This window comes from Lepisosteus platostomus, chromosome 9 (assembly GCF_059453375.1).
Source record: "Lepisosteus platostomus isolate fLepPlt1 chromosome 9, fLepPlt1.hap1, whole genome shotgun sequence".
Taxonomy (NCBI): Eukaryota; Metazoa; Chordata; class Actinopteri; order Semionotiformes; family Lepisosteidae; genus Lepisosteus; species Lepisosteus platostomus.
The window spans coordinates 26715699-26723667 of NC_142619.1; the positions used below are offsets into that span (position 1 = coordinate 26715699).

Consider the following 7969-nt stretch of genomic DNA (forward strand, 5'->3'; position numbering starts at 1 on the left):
CTTCCTACTTATACTTTCACTCTGAAAATCATCATTCATATGCTGATTTTCTGCAATTTAAGCTATAAACTAAAAAAAAACACTCTGGACAGAACACAATGTTAACTAATGAATTATCTCTCCCATGACTGTTACCATGGTGATTTTTAGTATTGCTCCTGAAAAAGAAAATCCAAGACTTGGTAAGTCTTAGTGAGATCTATTATTGGTAGTGCACTTTCATAGCTGTAAATTTTCTATGCTGTACATTATGCCATAAATATAACATAAATGCCTGTTTCTCACTTGACAATATTCTAAGAAACACATCTCTATTTTTCATTATGGATTTCAGGAAATCTGCATCTAAGACGACAACACATAAATATCAAACAAAGAAGAAAGGAGTTAAGAGGTGAGGATCCCTGCCTGAATTTGGTTAATTTGTCAGGAATCATTGCTGATAGGGTGACTCTGTGCACAGTTAACTCTGTGCAGTTTTAATTTGCTAAAAAGAATATTTAAAAAATATTGTACATTGAAAAAAACTAGATAAATATGTTTAAGGCATTTAATATATAATTTATGCAATCAAGATTATATTTTCTTATTCTTATGTCTTGACTTTTTAAATGTGTTTTCTCCCTATGATGGTCACTGTTAATACTCCATTGTTTGTGTTTCAGGGATATCTACCAAGTGATCAAAATGAAAATGATAAACCACAATACCTACAGTATGAGATGGTCAGTGATTTCACCTTTAGATGGAATAGACAAGGTGAATTCTTGGTGCAATAAAGAAGAAGCTAAGAAAAGTTTTTTAAATTACATACTGTATGGATGTTTAGGTGATAAATGTAGTGGAGAATTTCGGAATATTTTATTAAACATGTTAAATGTTCATAGGCTAGTAAACCAACAGGTCTGATTGTAACCAATAAAATAATAACTGAATGGAAGTGCTACACTTGGAGTAATATTCTCAAGATACTGTATGTCATTGTTGTTTTGATATTGTTACATCTCCTATTCCTACATTGTGGACATGATGTAACTTATTCTGGGGGTGAAATTCCCTCATTGGTGAACTGTGGCTGTACAGACCTGACTTAAACAGTACCAGGCACTCCTACGTGCATGTAATATGCGCAGGGGACTCTGTAAGGATGCAAGTAAACACCATGACATGCATCCAAGATAACTACTTTTTACTTCATGCACTTTACAAAGCCTATGGTACAGAATATTGTTTCACTACCAGTCACATTCCATTCAGGCATGGAGAGAAAGTTTAAGGAATTGCCTTAAATTACACATGCTCAAATTCTGATCAGATTACTGAAATCAATTTAAAGTATGGAAATCTTTGTTTCAAAATTGTAGCAGAAGTTCAAAACAATCCAGCAGAAAGTAAAAAAAAAAGTGTAACTAGACTGGTGTTCTGATGATCTGAGCTATTTTATCAAGGTACTGGAAAATATTAACAAGTATCCAAGGAAACCTCAATTTTATTATCTTCAGACAGAAGAACAGACAAAGATGTAAATGGAGAGAATATTGGGGTTTATATTAGATGGTTGGCTTTGGAATTGCTATGTTAGAAAACAGTAAAAAAAAATTGCACTGACAGACCATTGATATCTTACAATATAAATTGGCAGAATGGAAATGAAGTGCAGAACACAGACTGATCATATATTCGGTCAGCTACAGTAACGCACTTTGTGTCTTATTGAAAAGTACTATCTCAACCTCCTAAGGGTACACTGACATATTAAAAAGGAAGACAGCTTTTCTTAAAAGCTTTTCAATTATGTGGTAATATCCTCAAATACTAACATACTGTAGATTTAGGAGGAAAGAATTATAATAATTTAAGTTCCTCTACAAAACAGAGTTTTTCTGAAAAAGAAATGACAAAGGAAGAAAGGAAAAATTAGGGAAATGGTAATGTTTTATATGAAATCAAGAATAATATACGGATGTAACTGAATTAAACTTGGAAATTGAAGAAAATGAAAATCACAACACAAGAATATTAAAAATTAAATACCAAGTGGAAGTTTGGAAAATAGAAGAATTCACCAGGTTAATGAAATAAATAAATAAAAGCACACTTCTGGAAAATATCTCTGTTACAAAATGCTTATTTCAAAGTGTTTAAAGAGGAAAGATACATTCAAATTAAAAATAAAAAACAAAACGATAGTAACATGGTTTGGAAGAACACAATAAATATCTTCTGCCAAAACGGGTATTACTTGACATTACAGTGCTTGGATTTAAAAAAGCCATTCTTTAACACCAAGCAGATGACAGACAACAGGTGACCTGTATGTCAAGTGATATTACATAAAGATTTTTGGAAAACATTAGCGATCAAAGTCTATTAGGACTGCATCATGCTGACTTCATCAGGCCGAGATACTAGGATTCCAATTGTTTATTGGTGCACGTTGAACTCAGTGCCTTTGACACATCCACCTGCAGTGAGCAATATCTCGCTGTAAATAGCGTAACAGAGAATTAACAGAGAATTTACTTTTTCTTAGATGATGTCCACTGCATTGTAAACAGAGCTAAATGTTGAATGGAACCTTTGATGATACCTCAATTGTATAAAGGGACCTGGAGTTTTGGGAATGTTGTCTTTTAAAATAATAAGGAAGGGCATGGCAGAGGTATCACAGCTAAGTGCTGTGTTAATGAAGTTCTGTGATCCACAACTATGGCCAAAGTCATCTCACTTTCCAGTGGGATAATGCCAAAGTACAGACTGCAAAGGAACAAGTAAAGGTTTATTTCATGCTGAAAAGAGAAGAAAATAATACTAATAATACTATGGATGTATTCTTCCCTTATCCCTGACTTTTTCTTGGGTTGGGTGATTCATGACCAGTAACAGCTATGTTAGGCAGTGCTGAATTGATTCATCGACCTCAGAACCTCTGTTCCTGCAGTCATAACTAGTAATGGAAGTTACACTTTGTCTTGTGCCTTAAATGTCTAATCCACAGTTTGACCTTGGTTAGTTATCTATTTAGGACAGAGTGATTGTTGAGATCATATACTAGTGTATTGGAATTAATATATGATTTAATTGACTATATTGTATGAAAATTAAATTTTTGCAAATTAATATAATATATTTTGACAAAATAGAAATCAGAAAAGGAAATAACCCAACTTTATTTTAAAATTGAGGCACATGAGATATGGCGTGTGAGTTCTTTATATTCTCTGGAACAGTTTAGATGAAAGAGTAATAAATAAGTCAACCTTTTGACTAGATAAATATTTATACAAAATAACACGAGTAAACAACACAAAACATTACAGTACGAAACATACAGCAGTTACGCTCTAAAATGTACAGTATGTAACAGTCTATGCATTTCAGTGGCCTACATTCTTCGAATCCAGAAACAAAATATGCTAGCCGTGTAACCCAAAGCACTATGCAACGCCTGAGTAGGCTAAAAAGTGAAACATAAAATGCATCCTCATAAAAGAATACAACTCAGATCTAAAATTCCCCTCCTACAACATGGATGCCCGAAAGTGAAGGGGTACAAAATGTTTCACCAGATTAGAAGAGAGAGCGATCCGAGTTTAAGTCTTATGATTTCAACAATAGTAGAAATGAGAATTTCCTAAAATAAACAGACCAGTGAGTTCTTACAAATAAGGTTCAAATTACTTGGCCAAAATCAGATTTCCAAGATTGAGCTGAACAAGGCATCTCAAATGGCACAAGCATGGTGTTCCTTCTTCTCTCTGTCTTCTTTGTTTCATTCTCCTTCTTCTCATTTTCCCTGTACAGTATGCTCTGTTCTATGTCCATTGAAGACCCTAATGATTAACCATGAAGTTAATTAATCTGGGCAATTTAACAGAAAACACACTTTCTTCAGTTTCATGTATTTGTTTCCTTAATTCATCTGCAGATACACCTCAAACAATACTTACAGTATTATTCTTTTTTTTAGATTTTCCTAGATTCTCAAACAACATATCCTCTAACTTATAAAACTACATAGAGTAATCAGCCTCCAAAAAGGTACGCACTGCAAAAGAGTTATGTTATTGTTTTGGATGAATATATTTGTGCGTGTGTGTGAGAGAATGCATTAAGATGTTTATCTGTGTGCTATAGAGTTACAGTGGTTTTCAGTTTTAATTTTGACATTATCAGTAACATCACATCTCATAACTTTATTTGATTTGAGATTCAAATCATCCTCACATTTCAAAATGTATATCTTCAAAAGTCCAATGGAGATGTCAAGTATTATTTTCAGCGGGAACTGTTTGAGAGCAGTTTAAAATCAAATTCAGCTACAACTATAATCTTATTCATACCAACTGTTTGCCCCCCACGGAGGAGTCTTATGCATTCCTGAAAATAAGAGATGATCCAAATATTAAGAACATCATATTATTGGAGAAAATCCTGTTAAATATGTAAAGTTACATTCAAATGCAGTTTCTATTTAAAATCCACCCCCCTAAATGCTTGTTTTTAAAAGCACACTGCTGATGCAAATGTAATGTTAGTATTATGTTAGGAACACAAAATGAAATGAGCAGCATGCAATGCAGATTTGCATAGTTTAAACATGAATTCAACAGATGGGCTTTGATGAGTTTTTTTTAATTTGGTAGGTTGATATTTTATGCATTGAGCCACACAACCAAAACAAATGCAGTGATTTCATTGAAAGACAATGGGGGTAAATAATACATATACCTGATGTGACAGCTAAGAATTTTAATAACGGCAAGGAATCTTACACTCAGATAAGCATTCTTCTCTATAAATATAGTTAAATATTTTAATGTAAAAAGGTACAGATCACACATTTCTGCCTCAGTAATGCCAGTATTGTTTAACTTTACAACAAAGATATTAAATAAAATCAAGAGACACAACTGAAACATAAAGATGAAATTAAATATCAAAAGGATTAAATTGATGCATGTTGTACAAATGACATATAATGCTGTACATATTACAGTTCTTGCCTTAGCTTTGGTCTTAATATGGTGTCCATATGATTATGGTGCCCTTACAGTATGTACCAAGTAGCTTTCATATTATTATACTGTATATTTCTTTGAGATATTAACAAAAGGAACAGAAACTTCATCTTTAATAACAAAAATGTTCTAAATACCTCTCTGTAATTCCTGTTACCATAATAAAGGTGTGCATCAAGGCTGCTGAAGAGCTAGTGTGTCTGCAGTTTTTAGATTTGGTCTCTATAGAGTAGCAGGTGAAGCTTTGGAAGAAGGTGACAAATTGGTACAACTTACCCAGTTACCAGTTACAAGCACACCAGCTTTTCATGATTGGACAGCCCTGAATTATCAATACAACGTGCACAATAATTCCATTTGATATAGATGTTTGACAGAATACATGAATACATTTTAGACTGCTTTTACATGATGTACAGTATATACAGTACTGTATAATATATATACGGTATACAGTATACACAGTATATGAATGTTTTAAAGATACAGTTATGATCAAATAAATGACAGGGTGATTCTCATTTTGGCAAATAATGTTATGATGAATCCACTTTGCCTAGACAGCAACCTCCTTGCCTAGGGGAAACTGATTAAATCATAAGCAGTTTTTTTTAACTCTGTATGGTCAGCATTGATCTGTTTTCCAATTTCATTTTTATGCAAACACGAAAATTCATGTACTGGAAACATGCAAAAAACAAATCTTTTTGTTAAATACACAACCTGCTTCTTTTTCATGATACACGAAAAAGCAACAAAATCATAAAAAGAGAGATTTTATCAATAACAGTGAGTTGCGTATATTGCACTAAAATTTAAAACTGAGTAAATTCAAGCTTAAGATCTAATTTTAAAAGGTTCAGTGTATGCTTTGTTCAGTGTATGCCAGTAGTTGAGTCTGACTCTTGCTCCATGTCCTTTAGAATCTTCTTCCTTGCCACTCTAGTCCCGTGTGAGACAACTATTGAAAAAGGGCTTCTGTAGCTTTCGGAGAAATCCATATGAATACTTCTGCAGACAGTGCTATACATTTGTGCAATGAACTGTTTAACATCCCTGAAATGAAGTAGTTTTTAAGAGGTCCTTACGTTTGCCTCTAATTTACAACTATTCATGTAGTAGATTCATTAACTGTACTTTTTTCATTGTTACCATTAGTCATTATAGCACTTTGTTATATTTTGAACAATGATTAAACCAATAAAAAATATTACTGGCTAAGAGGCCCTGAAATATTTATGAATTTGTGGATTTTGTTGTATCTGCATTTGAAAATGTAGTTTAATGCTCCCCCTGCCCTTGTAGTCTGTTTTGCAGAACAAGCATGTCTATTAATATACAATAGGTAGCCAGCAACATATCTACAGCTCTTGCTCGGTGTATCTTCACCTTGCATCTTATCTTCCTTTTGATATGCATGTAATATGTCTGCACTGAATGCATTACAAGGACATGATCTATAGCTAGACTTATTCTGATAGCAGAAAATGAAGATATAGTAGGAGCTGAGAAGAGACTCATATTCATGCAATTAAATAAATTCAGGCTGTGATAAAACCAGGCTGCGCTTGGGATAATAAAGGAAAATAATGGACTGCTATTGTGATTGGTTATAGCAAACTTATTTTTTTGTTTACCATGGGGAATGCAAACAAACAGAATAACACTTGGTGTTACTCTAGTCACACAACAATCTGTGCTAACTATTATTTAGTTTTATATAGATGGGTATTTCACTACTAAAAAGTCTTGGGGAGGCACCTAAGACACTTCAGAGACATTTTCTCCAACCAGTGCTTACAAATACACCTTACGGTGTCAAAGATCTTCAATGTTGTCAGCCAGTGCAAGAAATCTAATTTTTATGTTATTATCCACTCATGTGATGTAAAAGGGAACGAAAATTACACTATGAGTAAGACTAAAGTATCTAATTTAATGTTTTTTCATGGATTAATTACTAATGAACTTCTGATTCATTACATTTTATGAAATATTTATTTAAAATATTGCAAGCATTCCATGCAATTAACGTACATAATGAGGAACATGTCACGCCCTCTGCAGCCAGACTTCTCTGTCCTGTCCCTAGTTTCCAGTCTGCTGTCCTTCCTGTCCCTCTCTTTCCCTTGGGCTATATATTTCCGGGTCTTGCACTCTGTCCTCGCTCAGCATTGATGTTCGGATGTCCTGAGACCCGCCTAGCACCAGGGCACCCCACGTCCGCTCCCTGAGGGCATAGGTTTCTTTACGGCATTCCTGAACTCTTTGCACTAATGAGCCCGGGCCTTTTTCCCGTCTCGCCGCTACGCATATGGGTCTTTTTCCACTCTCCTGCTCCCCACGGTTAGTCCCTTTGGACGTCCGTGACAGAACACATAAAAATCAGAATATTATCCAATACACATGGTCAGTTTTGATGTAGTGTGCTTAATAAAGATATTACATTACAATTGGAAAATTTAATGAAATTAGAACTAGCATACAAACACTACAATGGTGCTGATGCCAGCTGACAAAATATGTCAGAATTGGTCTTCCAGGATTTTTTATCACAGATACTAACAGACAAGTTTATAGACAGAGTAAAAACAAAATCTAAATTAGATAATAAAACCTTCAGTAAAAAGATACATTACTTTTTGCTTGAAATTTACGTTTGTAATTTAGTAAATGAAACGAGCTTAACTGAAAGTAGAATTTCCCATTTTCCGTAAAGACTGTAAACTTATGAATGAAATAACTAAACAGATTGCAGTTCAGAATGTATTATGCGATTGTATGATGATGGCACAAAGACTTCCTACTTTTGAATTACTTAAAACGTAGCATGCTTAGTGCATCCTTTTGACCAACAAGTCTTCTCCTTGTACAGGAATGAGAGGTACAGGTACTGATGCATTCTAAAAATTGCATAAAATGTAGCTAAATAACTTTGTTACAATACT

General features: G+C 33.8%; 1 long non-coding RNA gene across 1 annotated transcript; it reads left to right on the forward strand.

The window, feature by feature from the left end:
* The first annotated feature begins 209 nt into the window (after positions 1-209).
* Positions 210-940, forward strand: LOC148654690 (uncharacterized). The gene is made up of 2 exons (XR_015941398.1): positions 210-394; positions 666-940. It is a non-coding gene; the product is annotated as an uncharacterized LOC148654690 (long non-coding RNA).
* Positions 941-7969: the final 7029 nt, after the last annotated feature.